At 40.7% G+C, this 20,995-nt stretch overlaps 1 protein-coding gene across 1 annotated transcript in view; it reads right to left on the bottom strand.

The window, feature by feature from the left end:
* LOC119658422 (high-affinity choline transporter 1) overlaps positions 1-20,625 on the bottom strand; it is a 39,060-nt gene extending 18,435 nt beyond the window's left edge. The window contains exon 1 of the mRNA XM_038065817.1: positions 19,511-20,625. The gene's annotated coding sequence lies outside the window, so the exon portion shown is untranslated. The remainder of the gene's footprint in view (positions 1-19,510) is intronic.
* Between the last annotated feature and the right edge of the window lie 370 nt (positions 20,626-20,995).

Here is a 20,995-nt window from a genome sequence, read left to right as displayed (position 1 = left end):
CCTTTCCCAATATCAGACTAATGTAACATAATTGCAAGAAATGCATTGGACAGGGACCGATTTCCTGGAGAAGAACCAGTACACCATATATTATAGTGGCCATCCAGTAAACCATGTGCTCGGAGTAGGTTTCTTAGTCAACCAAAAAATGAAACCCGTTATTATCGGCTTTGAAAACATAAGCGAAAGGCTACGCACTCTGCGTTAGCAAGACAAATTTAGAGGAGACTGCAGAATTGGAGAAGGATACCTCCTATGAGGCAGTTGAGCGGACTCTCGAAGTCTGCCCCAAGTTTGATATCAAAATCATACTTGGAGATTTCAACAGTCAAGTAGAGACGGAGCACGTGAACAGGTGGTACGTCGGCTCCCCTAGTTTACATAAGAATACCAATGATAACGGAGTGTGCATTATTCAGTTAGCAATATCACACGATATGGTTGTTGGAAGTACCTCGGTTGCGCAGAAAGCGGTCCACAAACATACATGGGGTTCTCCAGACAGGACGACTTTCAAACAAATTAACCACTTGTTAATGGAACGCCGCCACCTCTTAGCCTTGATGAATGTCAGAACATATACGGGGGCCAGTATAAACTCGGATCATTTCCCCGTTGACATAGCGCCCCGAACTCCAATTGCAGCACCACCTGCAATCCCCTCTGGCAATCAGGTAAGAGAGAATACTAAAGCCATTCAGACCACAGCCCTCCGAAACACCTAGCCGCAAGAAAAGTCAGAACGAGTAGTTCGACGATGAATGTAAGCGAGCAACGGAACGGAAGTGTGCTGCATACCGAGCAATGCTATACTCTCAAAGAACGCGAGCACGCACAGAAGCATATCACGAACTCCTTCGAGTGGAGAAGCGACTTCACAGACAAAAAAAGGATGCATTTCAGAAGCAACAAGTCTGTGAACTCGAGTAGTACAGTTTTACAGAAGTTTACAGAAGTGTTACCAACAAGTCAGCAGGATGAAGCCTTATACACCTCGATGTTCATCCTGCCGAGTCAAAGGGAGAAATTTGATGTCCGACAGAATGGGCATATTGGAGCGATGGGTTGGGTATTTTAATGAACTGCTCAAGAACCAGAATATCGGTGAGTTGGAGGTCCCGGCAAGGGAAGACGACGGACAAATACTGTCACCACCAAGCATGGAAGAAACAGTCCGTGCAGTTCATCGAGTTAAAAATCATAAATCGACAACCGAATTGATTAAATATTGAGACTACCAATTACATCAAGCGGTGTGCCTGACGGCTGGCAACGAGGCATTATCTGTCCCATACATAAAAAGGAAGGTATCACATAGTGCAGCAATTACACGTTGCTGAGTACCATCTATAAGATATTCTCCTCGATCCTGCTAAGTCGGATAGCCCCATACGCTCATACCATCGAGGCTCCACTCCAGGCAAATCAGCAAGAGATCAGATTTTCTCTCTGCGGCAAGCGATGGAAAAGCTTTTGGAATTTAGACATCAATTGTACCATCTTTTCATCGACTTTAGGGCCACCAATGATAGCATAGCCAGGGTGAAATTGTACATGGTCATGAGAAAATTCGGTATCCCGACGAAAGCGATAAGATTGGCTAGCCTGACCCTGACCAATGTGCGGGGCCAGATAAAAGCAGCGGAATCACTGTCGATACTATTCAACATCTACAACGGTCTAAGACAAGGGGATGCCCTTTCATGCGTCCTTTTTAAACTGGCCCTGTGAAAAGTGATGTGAAACCAACCAACCAAAACATCAAGACGCACTGGTCAAACCAAAATAATAATTATGGGAGACTACAACTTTGAAACTGTTGATAACTTCTCCTATCTAGGGTCACAACCCTTAGCTACGATGATGAAATCCGCGCACGATTGTTGGCAGTCAACAGAACCTATTTCAACGTACAAAAACTGTCCCGCTCGAAACGTCTCACCATGGAGTCAAAGCCCTTTCTGTACAACACTATGAGCTTGCCAGTCCTTATGCATTCCTCGGATACTGGGGTTCTTAGCAAGAAAAATTAAGAACTCTTGGTCGCGTTCGAAAGAAGAATCCTCCGAAGAATTTTTGGCCCCTTCATGAGGGTACCACCTAACAACGAAATTTATAAGCGATATCATGACCGTCTGGTTGTGAATAAAATCCGTCTCAATAGGTTGCGGTGGGTGAGTCACTTAATCCGTATGGATGAAGGTGATCCAGCCTGTAAAATCTATAAGGGCAATATCTATTCCTTATTAAAGCAGGCCTAGACCGGATGCCGGTTGTTGCGCCGTTTATGATAATGATGATGACAAGTTGTCTGGAGAAAGAAATGTTTACCCAAGTGGGATTCGCTAGTGGCAGAACATACGTCATCTCGAAAAATATCACAGAAATTACGAGAAGCTCGGGCATCCTTCACTCTTTCTCAATTCAGAAGCTAATGAAAGCTAAAGTCAAGGGAGCTCACTCATTAAGGACCAGAGGAAAAGTGATCCTAAAAGAGCAAAAAAATTTGTGCCTGGACAAATATTCTCTTTGGCCTTGCTCGGATAGAAAGTATTCGAGCTGGCCGGACTCATAAAGAACGAGTAAAATCTCCACCAGGGCAGCATTATGAAGATATTCAGCGTCGTTATAATTGTGTTTAATAGTCCAAATTCAGAGGAAAGAGAAGAAATCATACTACAAGCCTACAATGGAAAGAGTGCCAAAAACAAACAGAGGAGTTGAGGAGACTTGATGCTTAACAGTCCTAAACAACAGACTGAGAAAGAAAAAGAAAAAGGACGATCTCAAGAAAATGTATGAAGTGCTACAAAAAGTATTCATTAGTTCGCTGCCAAAAACTTGAAACTGCAGCCGCGGCTGATAATGTGAAAATAGGTATAGCTATTTTTCAACTGATGGAGTATCACCCTAAAGCCATATTTCAACGTTACCTCCGTCGGGCCCTGGGCTGAAAGTTTAGCCGCTAAAGTTTCATAAAAAGCAGATGTGTCAAATTTACTGACAAAATGGTATGGTAAGTGTCTTGACCTTCAGTGCTAAGTCAACACGGGAAAATCATCGCCAGGAATGAAATGGGATAGTCGGACTACAAAAGCCAAACCAGCCATTCGCGAGGAGAGATTTCTAGTTGCAGAGTCGGGGAGCTGCTTTCCTTCTTGAATGCTACGCCCCTGAAAATCTGTACCGGCTGCACTCTGCCTCCCTGTTTCATAACAGGAGTCACAATCTTACGAGTTTGTGGCATCACAACCGCGCACCGCAATGCTAATTGGACTCCTCGGAACGACCACTGATACCTACCTACCTACCTACAAAAACCTTGGGCCATGCCCTAGTTGTTTAAACATAGTAATCATTTTAGCCTACATCTGTTGGGTTAGTAAACAGAACATTCAAAGCGATCACCAGTCAATGAATTATGTAACAGATAGTGTTCTCATAGAATGCCAGCATCGCCTATGGAAGCATTTGAGGTGGATACGTTTGCAAAGACACTATTAGACCATAGTCTTAAAAACGTACCAGTAGGAAAGGCAGACAGGGTCAAGACCAGGCACATCTAATTTATCAGCGTGTTTGAGGCAGCAAGGTGAACGCTTCGTTGAACCATCCTAAGCCCTATAAACAATCAGCCAGCCAGACAGCATGTTGACTGAACTGCCTTTGGTTTCCGCCAAGCCCATTTTACGGCCGATGTCATAGATATAGCATTGAACTTATTCTAAAAGGCGAGAAATTCCAGCAAGGGTGACGTTACACTTGAAGCATGCCTTCAGTTCAAAGATGGATGGTCGCTTAAGCGGCTGGCTGAAAAATGTTAAAGCATTCACTTATAGGGCCACTACCGCCAAAACAACGTGAGCGTTGATAGTCAAGCTTACACTAGCGAAATGAAAGGCGTAAACGGTTTTGATTACCAACTGTAAGAGTGAGAAAAGCCGTACAAGCGCCTGTCTCACCCCTTACACTCGAAGAAGTCACAAACTCAGCTGCCAGAACTACACAGGAATATTGTTGTTCCATATCTTATAAAACGCTGTCAAAAGTAATCGAAAGAAGGCACGAACCCTTTTCAAAAAATATTGTGCTCAAATACCAGGAAGGATTTCAACTGGGAAAATCGACAATTGATCAGATATTCTAAGTTTTCAAATCAGCATCCAGCGTATCAGGCCATCGTTGTTTCGGCCAGACTTCGATGTGAACAACCAATTTTGGCAAATGAGCTCACGTCAATGCGAATTACATGTCCATACCATCGTTTAAGTAAAGATACGAAAGAAACCAACAAAATATTTCAGTAACAGACTCCGGATTAAAGCGAGACGATGGACTGGCACCAATATTATTTAGCATCACTCAGGAGTATATAGTGCCAGTAGATCAAAATGGGAGGCTACTGTTTAAATCATCTCAAATAGTTGGCTATGCGAAAAATATAAATATCCAAGCACGATGAAAAGAGCGGATAAAGCTTGGCGAAGTAGCGAAAAAAGATGGCCTGACATGAACGAAAGAAAGGCCAAAGCCAACTCGCAACCCAAGAGCGCGAAACTAAACGGTTAAAGCTTAGAACAAATCGACAGTTTTGTGTACTTAGAGACAACTCTCACAAAGAGCAACAAGAAAATAAAACATTTAACCATATACTGTCAATTCTGAAAATTAAAAATGTACACAGGAAAGCCAAGTCCACAATATTTAAAACTTTCATACGTCCTGTGTTATGGCAGTCGCACATGTTCGATAAACCAGGCGAAGGGCGGAAAATCAATACGTTCGAACGTTGTGTCCCCAGGAGAATCTTATGCCAAGTAGGGATGGACGGCGGATGGTGAATGAGATACATCAGTGAGTTACCTATTATATGACGAACCATCCCAAAAGCTAATGTGGGCGAGCAATATAGAGCGTCAAACAGACTAATTTACAGACACCTAATCAAAAGCAAGATGAAAAGGAAACGACCACCAGGACAACCCCGAAATAGATGGGTGGACTTAATGGACAACGCAAGTTACACGATGATCGGTATCCGAAATTAGAGGAAGCGGTCGCTGGATCGAGGAGAATGGAAATAAAGACTTCAGGAGCCCATCGGACCGTAGCACCATAGAAGAAGATATCACGGCCGTCTAGCTGTGGATAAATCGGGCTCAGTAGACTTCGGTGAGGTCCCCTTATCCGTATAGATGAGCATCAGCCAGCCTGAAAAATAAAGGAGGGCGATATCTATAGAAAAAGAAAACGTGCCAGACCCTGGAGATGGAGTGGTAGCGTTGGCTAGGACAAGAGACAACTGTTATGGATATCGAATTGGTGGAACTGGATGTAACACCGGGATGTTTGAAGTTCCTTCTTGAGACCCGGGCACCGGTTGTTGTGCCGTTGATGATGATAAAATCGCCAATACGCGAAATTTCTGGACTTTTGAATCTCCAAAAAAAGCGCTGCAAGACCAAAAAAATTAAAAAAGTGTAGTCCCGAGAACCAATTCCTATTTGGACTTTTTGATTCAATCAAAACGGCAGGTCTTACTTTTTGAACTTGTGAATTTTGACATTTCTCAGCCAGAGCATCATACCATATTCCTCTTCTCATGTACTTTCTAGTACTCAATTCATGACTTTTTATTTTATTTTCATTCTAGGATTCAACAGCGGAATAATAATAATATGATAATAATCGTTGGCGCAACAATCCATATTGGATCAGGGCCTTGAAGTGTGTTAGAGCACTTCATTCAAGACCGAAACGCTGCACTACAGTATACTGTAGGAGGCAATGTTGTCAGCACTGCGCTCGCCCGAGATTATTACCCTGATTTGACTCAGTGGTGACTGTACTTGAGAGAAACACTGATAGGAAGAGAAGAAGGGCATTTTGCCAAATAATGTATTATACCTAGATTGCAAACATCGGATGTGATCGTTTTTTGGCATTTGGACTAAAGCTAAGACCTGGAATAGCTACAATTCTTAGTTTCAGAGAAATGACTATTGGTTACTTATATATCTCCTGACCTGAGGCTGGAGAAGAATTGACTGATTGATATGGGAGATCTAGACTGCTCATAGTTGCAGTCTTACCTCTGATATTCAATCAGTAAATTCTTCTCAATCTTCAGATCACATTTTAGGAGATACGTAAGAAGTGTAGCTATTCCGGGCCCTAGCCGTTGTCCAAATACCAAAAAACCAATGATATCCCATGTTTGAAATCTCTCAAATAATGAGCAAATGGTCCTCTCCTCTTCTTATCAGTGTTTTACTCAATTACAATCGCCACTAAGCTTTCTAATTTTTGTAAGTATAATTATTTTTACGCTGTTGAATCTAAGAATATAGTTAAAATAATGATAAGTAATAGCCAAACAGGCGAATGGATCGAAAAGTACATAAAAATGTATTGAAAAGTGGAAGAGTCAAAATAGTTAGATGGATTGTGGAAACATCACTTACACCAAACTCAAACTGCTCCGTAGAATATTCAAAAATGTCACCAATGATGGCCTAAAACTATCAAAAATGCAACTGAGCCCTCAAATACCTCCTATCTTAAATGCACCATTGCGTGGTAGTGTAACTTCAAACTTCAAATACCACAATACAAGCCGAATATTTTCGAATAAACTTATGAAAAGAGTTGATGTCTCCCACTAACAAAGGGCAATGTGAATATTTCTGGTCTTCATCTTCATTCTATAGCGCAAGATACACTTGAAAAAATAAATTTCTCAGAAAAGCTTAATGAGATTAGAAGAGCATAAGCATGAACCTACCTTAATGACATGCAAGTACACTTCTTATTCTTCTTCTTCTATTCTAATTTTTCCATAATAGATCCAACCTTACATTGACCCCGGATATGTCGTCATTTTAGACGTGATCTTAGCATTTTGCGCCGCTTATGTAACGCATCTCCATAATCGCGGGGCGGCATTCATTGCCTTTAATATACGGCCCGCACTCAGAGCCATAGAGGGCAACAGGGCGGACGACTCTGCGGTACATTTGGGCGACACATTGTAGCCAATATACATAGATATTTTCACCGATAATTTGTTTCTTGAAGTATTTCGTTCATTCAATTTTAACCACAGGACTAAAGATGAATATCTCAGAAAAAACTGTAAACCAATATAGACGACGAAACTGTAAATGCAATCATAAACGATTTAGTAAATTAGCCCACTGAACCAATTACCAGATTACCTAAACAATACCATTCCATAATAGGAACATAATAAACTATTACTACGCAACCTTCCCATTCTGCATACCAGAAATTAGTGCACAAGAAGTTTATCTCAAAACATCCTTTTCCTTTGCTTCAAAGTGCCATGATTTCACTGAAATTGAATAAAGAAGAAAACAGGATCTAAAAAGGATCTGACCTCATTAAGCTTCAACGCTTCTCACTGAAATTTTAATTACGCCCCCGGATGAAAAATGAATTTTTGTTAAACGCTTACATCATTATTTTCCAGTTTCAGCTTTCAATGTGGAGTTGCAAATTATTAAGATGAATATTAACTGACCTTTGTTATTATAAATCTGATAATAAGAAACGAAAGTAAGGAACTGTTCATCAAATCATGATATGTATAATTCAGCTTGTTTTTCTTGGAATAAAGTACATCAGGTTGTTTGGCGTGATAAAAGGTTTTTGTTATTGGAGCGGAATAGAATTTTTCTGTCTTTTCGCAACCTGTTGTTTTTTGCGATTGATCCTTTATTTTTCGTTCTTGAAAGTTAAAATCCAAATCAGATAAGTAGGAATGAGGAAGTTTGCTTGAAGGATTACCATTTCAGCAGTCCATATAGTAAATGTTATCAACGATCGGGAATAGCATCTCATTTGGACCAGTTCGTTCATTTGAGTAAATTCCCATCGAGATTTTGCGCATTCTTCTCATTGATTACCACTATATAAAGTTGTAGATAGCCAGTAACTTTTGCATATCGACGACTATTATTCCGATCCTTCTGAAACCATAATTTATTACCAGTTTTTCACGCAACAATGATGAACATTAAATGAGCAGGACATGATAAAAAAGGAAAAGGATCGCCTCAATATCTTTCCATTTTACTATCGTCCTAAAAAAAGGAGCGAACGAAAAGACACTTTTACATTTTTTTGCTATTTCATTGGTATGAATATAACCAAACTACAAAGCTCGCCACATATATTTTTTCCAAAACCAACTTGAAAAAAAGACAACTAGGACACCACAATTAAATCCTTGACAGTGAGTGATGAATGCAAGGTTTTCACAGAACTACCTTACATCCTAATGCAAAACAGTCGTGACAAAATGGAGTTTTAAAATGATAGTAGCACCTAGCCAGCGTTTGTAAAGAAGTGGGATACATTTGGAGCGCTTCGAAAAAATAAACGGACATAGAGTGTTCGGCACGAAGCCTTCAATCTAAGGAGTTTAATTCAAGGAATTTTCAATGAACTAATAGGAGTTTGTATTATACAAATTATCTATTCATTCTTTACCTGGCAAAATAGTATCATAATGATCTTATTGTCATTTATCTAAAAGCATTCAATCAGTAGTTTTCCGTTTGGCGTCTTAAATTTTGTAATGCAATATTCACTTTGGCGAATTATTCAAACTAAAAGTGCTTTCAAATAATTAAACTTAAAAAACTGCAAGGAGTAAGATAAAATCCAATAGAAATCCGAGAAAAACATCCACCATGGACATAGAGAAGCAAGGGAAGGATTGGTTGCTAAATTGGCATTTTAACTTGTGAATGCATCAGTTGTTCCACTAGGGTAGCGACCGGGAGATTGGAGATCAAAAATTCATTTCTTGATTTTCTTTTACGGAGGGCAGCCATCTGGAACTATTCACCAGAGAATATCACTGGTATGTCAGCAAGAGTGTCCTTTTTATGGTGTTTTATTGAATAAGAATGTCTCTGGATAAATGCATGCCATGGTGTGAAGGCAAATTGGTATACTTTAGATTCGATAGTGTCGCAGATCATAAGGGAATACCTAGTCTGCCGTTAGGGTCTTGGGACTCAGTACTCTAATACACTTCAAGACCTGTTGTTGTCATTTCGATAACTGTGACGCAGCGAAATGAAGTGGAAAATACTTCACTATTATTTCAATGCCAGTCTGTATGGTTGAATACCCTCTCTCAACACGATTTACTTAGTATGGAGAGCTCCAGAGGAACTGCACGAATAACGATTCGAAAACAATCGGAAGGAGGTGACGTCAAGCCATTGAACCCCTTATCTTGTTGACGAACTCTTCATTTTGATTCACATATCCACTCATTGTGCAGCGTTACACAATTTGCCATAGGTCTCAATCCACCATCAGTCAACCACACCATACCAGAAAAATTCAGATAATTTTCGTCACTCTGGCTCATCGCGTCATTGCGTTTACACCATCAGTCTGACTGATGTCAGAATAATCGTCTAATGCCGCTCACACGAAATAGCGCTTTTTCTTCTTTAATAGCACTTTATACCAAGTTAATCCCTTATCTCCAGAATACTTTTCCCCCATTTTCCTCAGTTCAAACTGAAACTCTTTTACAAGTGATCTGCTGTCCAAGTGTACCGGGTCCCCAACCTTTTAAGTAGCGCTATTCTAGGTAATTTTCTTTGGACTCTACTTTTTTAATGTACGTATGGTGGTTCTATATTCGTCCAACCTTTGCTTGAAAATCGTGCAAATAGTTTATCAGCTCTTAACATTTAATTGAAGCCCACTTCCAAGTAGCTAAGAGAATATGAAATACGTTTGGAGGGCTCATATGCAAGGCTACCCGTCATCCGAATTGGTCCAATCGTATCTGCACTTTGTATAGACAAAAGGCTTTCATCTGCTTCACTGAAGCGGGACTTCACAGAAGTATTTTTAACTCAGCGCTTCTCGATCGGTATTTCATTCTCCGCCTTATATTAAACGTCCGTCACAATCATAATAACCGTCTCCTCCACCTATTTTTTTCCAAAAACTCGGCTTATCTTAAAATTGATCATCATACCCCTCTTCGTCCCCACGTACATGAGGAGGGCGATCAGACCCGAGTCTGCAAGGGACTCATCTGAAGTGGCTCTGCCGCGAAGCTTCACCGGAGGATATCTGGTACCATGGGAACCGGAATGGCCCTCTAAGAGCAGGAGGATGTGTTCTCGGCCCGGTTATTTGCGGTTGGCCCCCTTGTGAGAGTTTCATGGTGGTTGTGGTTATGCCTACATGGCGGGCAGAGCTCCTCGGACCTCAAGCGTGGAGTTGCACTGTACAACTCGGGTGCCGTACTCCTTAGTTGCGACAGAGGTGTTAGATAGGTCTCGCATCCACTGGTATGAATGCTGAGCCTGCACTTAGTATAAATCAGGACCGCTGTGCTTGCATGGCGGGGCTCTGATTGTGGTCCCAAAATCAATCCCTGTCCGAAGAAGACCGTGGGATTATGTCTACACGGCAAGTACTCACGTTAAAGCCATCGATCCATCATATAACTGATACCAAATGTTTCTAAATTCAACTTACACAGGCCCTAAATAAGTTTCTTTCCTTGGCTGAATGGAACGCAGCGTTTAAAGCTTCTTAGAAAAACTGTTTATCTAGTCAACTTTAAAGCCCTACGTTTGCTACAAAAGCCTTAATCAAGAACGCTTATTCCGAACACCCATCAAATATTAAAGTCACTCTTGATAGACGGGAATTTAACCCCTTCTGGTCTCATGTCTGAGCTTCTCACTTTTCCATTTCTCAGCCCGATACCAACAAAAAATTTGACGATTGTTTTTCACTTTCCCATAATTTCACTTATCTACTCAGCTTTCCCATGCCCCTACCGTAAATTCGATATTTTATCACCTCATTCCTCTCCCATTTCTCTTCTGATCCCTGCCCCCCTTTCGAATTATCAAATTTCATCATCGACAGTCTCGATTCTGGTCGCGACGATCGAAAGTTAAGGGACTTTCGTTTCAACGGCTTACTTCGCTTCTCCTTCCGTTAATTATCAACAACAGTTGCAGCCAATTGCTAAAAATTATAGTAATACACTATTATTTTTATTTGAACAGATATTGGTATTTTCTTTGGACTAGGGTAGGTGCATGCATTTACGCACATAGTGTTGAACTCCCGGTTCGGTACATCGTTGGACTACCAACTAAACACCTTCCCATCGTGAGAGAGCTTGCCGGGAACCGGACTAGTCCCCGGACTCTCCCGCCTTGCGGAACCTTCAAATCAAGGAATTCCTTTCACCAACGGAAGGGGATAGGAGGAAGGGAACTGTCGATTCAAGGAACCTCCTGCTATCCGGCTCCTCTACCGGTCGAGCTCTATCTTCTTAGTAACGAGAAGGACCCGAATGTAATGGGCAACACGGCTCCACCTATCAGCACTCCTCAGCACCTCTTCGACAATGTTATCTAGACAAAGATCCCCTGTTTGCCTTCCACGAGAAAAAAAATGTGATGGGCGCCGTCCACAACTCCATTGCTTAACACACAATCCGAAAATCGCGCCTTTCCAATCTTGTGCAGATAATACTGAAAGCCTGCATGTCCACTTAAAAATTGGGTAAGGAAATAGTGCATCCGATCCAGCCACACACCTAAGCTGCCGATGAGGCGCGCCGTCCGCCTGCCTGTAGTATCATTTTGCCAAGAGAGCTGTCTAGTGTGCGTTGTCATTCTTCACGAGCAACCACCTTCCTTGGCTCATCTCGTTTGCGCTTGTATATGGCTTGACGATCCTTAGCAAGAAGGGCAAGGGATCACTCCCATGATCACCATCGCGACCGCTTCAGAGGCAGTGTGGTACGCAGACGTCACCCGCATAGCTCCCGCCCCTGTACTTGCGTGAGATGTTTTCGATATACCTCCATGCCAAAAGCGCGTTAGCCCATACCTCTGGGCCGTATAACAGGACAGACTGCGTTGAATTCATCAGGAGACATCGCCTGCTATACGTAGAACTCCCAATGTTTGCTGTTGCTTTGATTTGCTCAAAAAAAGCTGATCTTTGAATCAAGAGTCAGCCCAAGGTACTTTACCGCTGGTTTTGACTCGATTTTCGACTCGCCGAACGATATGGGACGCAGGATCGGAATTCTCTTTTTAGTCAGGATTACTACTTCGGTTTTTTCCAGTGCAAGGTTTAAACCATGAGTAGTCATCCATCCCCTTACCCATCGCATCAATATCCCGAGCCTGCTTTGCACCTGTTCGACAGCACGTCCAACAACAAGCACCGCGATATCATCTGCATAGCCGACCAGACGCGACTCTTCTGGCATGTTGAGTTTAAGTAAACTATCATAGGTAGCGTTCCAGAGGTCCGGCTCTAGGATGGATCCCTGTGCTTCCCCCGAAGTGACCTCCATCCTCCTCTGACCCTCCAGTGTTTCACAGAGCAGGAAGCGGTTCTCAGATAGTCCCTCAATATCCGTAAGAGATAGTTCGGCACGTGGAAAGTATTGTCTAGTGTACCTAGAATGTCTTTCCATCTTACGGAATTAAAGGCGTTTCTGACGTCAAGCGTTATATATTAGGATGGAAGGTATTTCGTAGCCTAGGCACCATATAGCGACAGCTTCTTGATTTTTTTCAGTTTTTCGATTGGGTAGTTTCTGCTAATGGATCCGTTCAAGAAATGATCAATTTCAACCCCCCGCACTCCTCACCTTTTCAAGAAATGTCAGAACTAAGACTGGCGACGGAAAGTACTAACCGGGACATTTCATTTGACACCCGACATGACTTTTTTTTCACAAAACCTTAAAAAATGACTTCTAACATCCACAATTTTGAGAATTTTCAACTTTTTTCAAAAAGCTCATATCCGCGCATAGCGAAGGATATAACAATTAAAGAAATATCATTTTTTTCTCAGTTTCCCCGCCCATCCCAATCTGAGAAAACCTGCCAAATAGTCGGATATGGTTTTTTTACCTTGGTGCAATTAAAGCCACTTCAAGACCAGAATTTTCAAAGTATTTTTTTTTATTATTCGGATAATTTAAATTTCAAGAAGAAAGATGTACGAACATAATGAAAGAATCGCATCTCAATATCTTGTTTATGTTTTTTGCAATCCATCCGGAATAAAACGCTCGACTTTCGGGTTCGGAACCGGATGTCTCTTTTAAGGAATTGCAACTGCAAGTCTTGAAGCAATCATAATGTCCTCATCTTTAACAGGCTTTTCCGTCAGGTTACTACCCTTAGCCGTTTTTCATTTGCCTCCAGAGACTTGGTATTACCATCTTTTACAGCAGTACTAATGAAAAATACCTTGTCTAGGGTCTTTACCAACTATTGTTGTGTCGAATATGATAAATAAAAACCTTCAAAAAAAACACTTACATATACATGAGATGAGCTGTCAAATTAACTCCTACAGCCTACAGTGTTGTAGAAAGATATACTGCTCCTCTGAACAGCATAACTTGAGAATAAAATTACCCAAAATGAACTTCGGTCCATGAAAAGTATACACATATAAATAGTTCTTGTCCCCACCAAAAATATATCTAACGATACCATTGAGTAATCAGTGCGTCAATATACGGAAGCAATTTTGGACCGGTCGGTTTTATCTCCTAAACCTCATCGTAAACACAAGAAAGCCACCCTCCAATGAAGATTATTTAGAACTAAGTATTCCTTGCAACCAACTTTAAACTTAGTGAAAGAATTCATTAATTTAGATAGATCCATTCGTAAACAAACTGTCACCCTATGTACGAGCAACTTCCACGAGCGGAAGGAGGCTTCAGCTCCCCCCAGGCCTTTCTGAGAATTCTTCCGTCTCGCAATCGTGGTGGGTGATCTGAATGCCACCATAACGTGTTCGGACATCTGATAGGAAAATACGGCCCCCATGAACCTGGACCTGAAAATTGCGCCGCCTTTAAAAAGTTCGTTTCTTGCATACTTCGTAGGTTGCCAGCCACACACGGAAGGAAACTTTCCAATACCTAGTTGACTGCAGAATCGTGGAAGAAAATCGATGAACGTAAGAGATTGGAAGTCGAGAGCAGGCAAGTTACCGCTCTAGATCCTCCTGCACTCAAAAGATTAATATCTTTCGGGATTACTTTGTAACAGTGCGTCGAGTTTACATCTCCACTTCATCTGTTCTTCATTGATTTTGAAAGGCTTGCGACATTTGAAGGCGCGAAACCACCAAATTATTTCTTCTTATTATTAGAGACTACCGGCGTTGTCCAAAGTAACTGAAGGGCTTCAAACGCCTGAACTATGTTAATAACATCTGCTTGCTCAAATGGCTCGAGATTTTAAGAAAAGGCAGGGAGAATCTGACTGAGGATGAGATTCTCAGTCTAACAAGCTATCGCAGCCTTCACATGTACAGGTACACTATTGAAGGGGTCGATATCTGTCTGTCTGTCACAGGCATACCAAGGGAGAGCGAGTATCTCAAAGACCATGCCTCATGAATACCTGAAGCAGGAGAAGCACCAATTGAGGATGCGATCCGCTGTGGATCTTCTCCCTCGATCGTGACACTCGGAAAGGGCCAATATTTATTATTTTCAGTTTACTTATATCCCAATATCCCAACTCCTCCAAAAATTAGGCTGTGCTACAATGAGTTTACCAGACAACTCAACATTCTCTATTTCATCTTCTAGTCTAATGGATTTCTTTGCAAAAAGAGGAAGACTCCACATGTTTGATGATTTGAAGTGATCACTAGTCACTATTTCAAGTGATAAAATTAAAGAAGATTTTTATTCTTTTTTGGCTACAAAGTAATTTATCAAACAAATACCGTATTTCAGGAATCAGTGATTTCCGAAATAGTGTTTTTCTTTAAAGCACTTAAGGGGAGATTTACACCTAAGAGCAGGAAAGAAGGGCCATCTTTGTGATTTTTCAAAAAAAAATTATTTGGAATTTCGGATTGGAATTTTAATTATCTAAAAGTATATGCCTTCAAAAATATGTATAATTTTGTGTTTATTTAAAAATATCACAAATGTGCAAGGATATTGTATAATTGGTGAAGCACAGAAAGAAATAGGCATATATACACATTTTTTTTTTGTTTTTTACTGTACTCCAAGAAGAAGGATATATACAATATCCTTTTGGGCTGAAGAAAAAGAAGAAGTAGAGAAATGGGCACACACGGTACCCACTGACTTTTCTTCAAAAATGATCGGAAAAGAAAAAACCAAAAGGATTATTAAATTAGATACTATAATCTAGTACTTGTCATAGCCGATTTTGAGAATATCGATTTATGATAAAATGACTGACATTTAATTATAGATATTAGTTATTACTTCGCCTATAAAACAAGAACTAAATAACGGAAACAAAAATTCTATGACAAATATTAGATAATAAATAGAATAACCACAAGAAAAACCTTCGATCGACTCATTGGTTTTGGGATGGATTTTGGGTGCCGATTAGAAAAACGTGGTTTTGAAGAAAATCATCATCATCATCAACGGCGCAACAACCGGTATTCGGTCTAGGCTTGCCTTAATAAAGAACTCCAGACATCTCGGTTTTGCGCCGAGGTCCACCAGTTCGATGTCCCTAAAAGCTGTCTGTCGTAGCTGTTATCGGTTGTGATTTTCCACCCTAGATAGGAGAAATTATCAACACTCTCAAAGTTGTAGCCTCCTATCTTAATTTTTCCCGTTTGACCAGGTTTACTTTTCAAGCGGATGTTCGGTTATTGCAACACAGCGTGCATTTCGGAATCGCTTTAATTTAGCCTTGTTGGCTCCCGTCCCAGACCGCAAATCAATTGTTACTTACACTACATTCAGACAAACTGCAAATGCGACAAAAGGAAGAACTCCAAACATCCCGGTTTTGCGCCGAGATCCACCAATTCGATATCCCTGAAGGCTGTCTGGCGTCCTGACCCACGCCATTGCTCCATCTTAGGCAGGGTCTGCCTCATCTTTTTTTTCTACCGTAGATATTGCTATCATCGACTTTCCGGGCTGGATTATCCTCATCTACACGGATTAAGTGACTCGCCCACCGTAACCTATTGAGCCGGATTTTATCCACAACCGGACGGTCATAGATTTCGTCATTATGTAGGCTACGGAATCGTCCATCCTCATGTATGGGGCCAAAAATTCTTCGGAGAATTCTTTTCTCGAACGCGGCCAAGAGCTGGCAATTTTTCTTGCTAAGGACCCAAGTCTCCGAGGAATATACAGGGTGCGGCAGCATAACTTCCTTTTCTAAAATGCGCGCCACTCAGTTAGTTGATGTCATAGCGGAGCGCTAGTGGTCTCGTTCAAGAGGGGATACAGTAAAGTTTTGTCCCGATATGGTTCAGTCGCCATCATGCGTTGGAATAGTGAGGAGCGTGACTTTGCCGTTGAGGTTTACTTTTCAAGCGGATGTTCGGTTATTGCAACACAGCGTGCATTTAGGAGTCGCTTTAATTTAGCCCCGTTGGCTCCCATCCCAGACGGCAAATCAATTGTTACATGGGTCACTACATTCAGACAAACTGCAAGTGCGACAAAAGGAAGAACTGGAGTCCCTCGGCCCGTTAGATCACCTGAGAGCATTGAAGCAGTGAGAGCGTCGATGTTGCGATCGCCACGGCGTTCTATGCGCAAACACGCATCTGCCCTTGGACTATCCGATCGTTCTGTGAGAAGAATTCTTCGTGATGATCTTCATTTTCATCCCTATAAGATGGCGATAGTGCAGGAACTTTCAGAACGTGACCTCAATTCTCGGATGAACGCGTGTCAGCTTCTTCTTGATGTCGTTCCCGAGGGTGCTATTGTTTTTTTTAGCGATGAAGCCCATTTTCATTTGTGTGTGTCGGTTAACAAACAAAACATGCGCTACTGGACTGACACCAACCCTCGAGAATTGTATCAAAAGCCTTTGCATTCACCCAAAGTCACAGTGTGGTGTGCAATTTCCTCAGCTGGAATTATTGGTCCCTGGTTTTTTGAGGAAAATGAGGTTACAGTGACAGTGAATTCAGACCGGTATGTAAACATGCTACAGAATTATTTTTTCCCACTTCTAGAAAATTTGGATTTGGGGGCAATTGGTTCCAACAAGACGGTGCAACAGCGCACACTTCAAGAGCATCGATGGCTGTTTTGAGGGAACACCTTCTAGAGCGCCTTATCTCAATTAGAGGCGATTTGGAATGGCCGGCACGTTCTCCCGATCTGTCCCCTTGTGATTTTTTTCCATGGGGTTTTTTGAAATCCCCTGTTTATGTGAACCGTCCAAGAACCCTACAAGACTTGAAGACCAACATCCAAGAAGAAATTGCCAACATAACACCTGCTATGCTAACAAGAGTGATGACAAACGCCAGAAATAGGTTTACGCAATGTGTGGAGAATGGGGGACGTCACCTAACAGATTTGATCTTCAAAACAATGTAAATAAAAACTTTAGACATGTACCTACATTATAAAAAATAAATAAATATTTTCCGATGCATATAATAGTTTTTATTGAGTTTTGAAAAAAGGAAGTTATGCTGCCGCACCCTGTATTTTGTTTTCCCTTCATTGATGTGCAGCTCATGATCTCGCGCCGCCTGCTCAATTTGGATGAAGGCAGTTTGTGTTTTTAAAAAAATACGTTTGGAAATTTGGGAATGAAGAAACAGCTTTCGTAAAACACGTTGCACTTTCTCGGCTGTAACTGGCTTATTTATAGAAATATTACCTTTCCGTTTTCACCAGATATTCTGGAGACCTCAAACTTCAAGAAAATGCAAAAAAATAAATTTCAATCGACCATCTGGGTGTGTATCTCCCATTAAGTAAGAAACAACTGATTTACGAAATATAGTATTTGTTTGCCAAATCAAAAGCACTGAAGGAGAAAAGGGAAAAATCTCCTTTAATTTCATTACTTAACAAAATTCCTCTTCATTGAGTAAAATATCCTACGTATGGCTTCCCGCATCTTCAAAAACCAAAACGAATCTAAATATGTTTATCATTATCTAACTCCTTTATCATTCCTGCAGTACGGCACGTAGCGGCATAGTCCTAGCCGAACACGCAATGAATTTACTGATGAATAGCCAGTTCTATTCGAATCGCCCTAATCGCCAAATTGACGCAGATAGAATTTGTTAAGGTAAACCTTCTCCATACTCATTTCCTCCCTTAAATTCTACTGTCCATGCCAAACGAAAACCGACTTCTGCAAGGTGTACTAATTTTTTGTGTAATGGTAATTCCTCCTAAACCCAATTTAAAGACCACAAGCCACTAACACTCCTCCTTGTATAATAATTCTCAACACCTTCCATATGATACCTGCTCCCGCGCTCAAAAAGACAAGTCCAATTACACATAGAAGAATACCCAGGGGGTTTACCAACCTTTCCCCGAAAGATATACTTCAAATAACCCGTTAGCAATAACTTGATGAAGACCATAGTTTGCCCTAGGTAGTGCCTAAGTTTGTCTAAGTTTAGTAACTATTAATAATAAAGGTCATTAATAACATGTATTTTATGGTTCATTGTTGACAGATAAGTTGAACTAAACCAGGTAAATATCGGGGGTTTATTTTTAATTTATTTTCCCTTGGTTTGACCTGACGTCTCCGAACTCATCAAAATATACTGTAGTGACTGGTCAGGCCCAATAGATGGATATGAAATCTGAAGCACAAAAATCAATAGCGAAGCTCAGAAAACAGCTCAAGGATAGAATTACCGAGGGTTAAGACCCAAAGGGATCTGAAAAACATCGATAAAAAACAAAAGCCTCTGAAATCGTTTTATCGAGTTTTTTTGGTTATCTGTAATGGCCAAAATTTATCTTTAGAAGACTTAGTACAAGGTGGAAAACATAATTGGCAAAAGTATAATGCAACTTATTCTAATAACCGAAAGCAAACTGACATAAAAGCTATCCAGAATACAGAATGGGATTGACGGATAATTGACGTAACAACCAAAACTTGGAAACAATCTGCAATTAAATTAATTTTCAAACCCATGGGATATCAAAAGAAATCTCAACTCGTCAAACAATCTTCTCATTTCATTGACGCAACTCGGGATGTTTACATAGTAACCCCAACTATTTACACCCAACACCCACAACAAGCGGCAGCCGGGGGTGGCTCATCATCTGATAATAATTCTACATTGTAAACAAAACAGCATAATCCCCATTACTACCACCACTCGTAAGCTAATCCATCGACATTTATGGAAAAACGCAACCCTGGCGTACCCTCAACGCAGTTTTCCCTCTATTGTGAAAATTTTCACTCTACTCAATGAAACTGTTTTGTTATGTAGTTATCGTGGTGTGTTTATGTGATTATGTAAGACGGAAAACGATAGTTGGAAAATCGCGATAGTGAGTGGTGAAAAGCTCGCTCTGGCAACTGGGAAAGGGGGTGAAAGCCCATCTTCAAACTGAGGGGGGATCTAACGACCTATACAAGGTAAATGTTGTCTTTTATTATGTATTTGTTGTACTTGCCGAATATAGAGATTGTTGAGACTTTTTGGGTTGTCTAATCTCCGTGAAGGACTCCCAAAACTGAGTGGAAACTCTGGAGTGATAGGAATATGAAAAATTCAACGGAAATGGTGTTTCTTGGTTGATTCAATTTTTTGTTTAGTTATAGCAAACTGGACTCCTCACTTCCTTCCGCGCGCACACTTCTAATTACTTAATTGTAAGACACATCACAGATATTTTATCTTTAATGTTGCAATTCATTTTTACTTTCACTTTTTATATAAAGCTTTGAACTAGGTTTGAAAATATTTTGCTTTAATACAGATGCACTTTATTATACACAGCAGTTTACATTAGGACTAAAAATAAACTTTTCCGATCCTGGATTTTAGAAACTTTTTTATTTATTAAAATTTCTCTTTCACTAATTATGAAAAATAGATTTTCTGGTGGATATTTCTGAAGGGGTCTTAGCACTTCTCTTCAACCGTTAAATATAATTCGTTAGATATGTTTGGAATGATATGTATTATTACTGATACAGTGTTGAAGATAACATAATCATGTTGTTGAGTTGCTTAAACAACTGACCCGTAACAGCTATCGCCCCAACGAAGCGACGTCTTTTGAGACGGACTGTTTCGCGTTTTAAATCTTAGCCCGCACATGTGCTCTCAGAACAAGAATTGTATAATCACCTGGACAGAAATTGAACGAATCAAACAAATGCATTCAGAAACTTGTATCTTTATCTAATACCTTTCAGGAAAAGGACTTCAACACGCAGCCTGCCACAATGGATACCGATGCCTATGCAAGTTCAGTACACTCGTTACGTCGACCTCCAATCCGAATTGCGTGTCATAAATTCGGCTTCCAAAATGCAGTATGAAATTTTCATTCGAATCGAACACGATAATTTTCAATCTATTATTACACTTTTCTTACAACAACTGCGCATTCATTTCATCATCGATTAAAAGAAGCTAAAGGCTTTCCCGATTGTTGATTTTTCAGTTACGTGAAAATTAAATGTGACTGACTTCTAAGGACCTTTTCCAAAATGAGAGTGTTGGGCAAACGGACGAAAACGCGTATTTGATTCCACCCGATGTTAGAAGATCCGAAGTGTAAAAGCGACTAAAAATCCCATTGGAAAAGTCATGGAAAATTGTCCTTCAACAGTGGCATACATACACAAGGAGCTCTTCATCTTCACACAAGCTCCAGACTCAATTCAAGTGTGTGGATTGATTTTTCCAATAGACCATACAGACGACTCCGTAACCTTTGAATAAGAGGTGGGGATTCGTCTATGGTCATGCCCACTAGGAGCAAAGCTTACAACATTACAAGGGTAAATTTAAGGGGAATATTGATTACAACCTTGATGACGTCAGATAGCTGCGATTGGCTCGAGGCATTGTAAAGGGAGAATTATCAGAAAGGAATGTTATCTAGTCCCCCTTTCACGGCAAAAAAAAACAAAGCCAAACTTCCTCC

Source organism: Hermetia illucens, chromosome 5 (assembly GCF_905115235.1).
Source record: "Hermetia illucens chromosome 5, iHerIll2.2.curated.20191125, whole genome shotgun sequence".
NCBI lineage: Eukaryota > Metazoa > Arthropoda > Insecta > Diptera > Stratiomyidae > Hermetia > Hermetia illucens.
The sequence above is the reverse complement of the archived record's forward strand: the minus strand, read 5'-3'. Positions and strand labels throughout refer to the sequence as shown.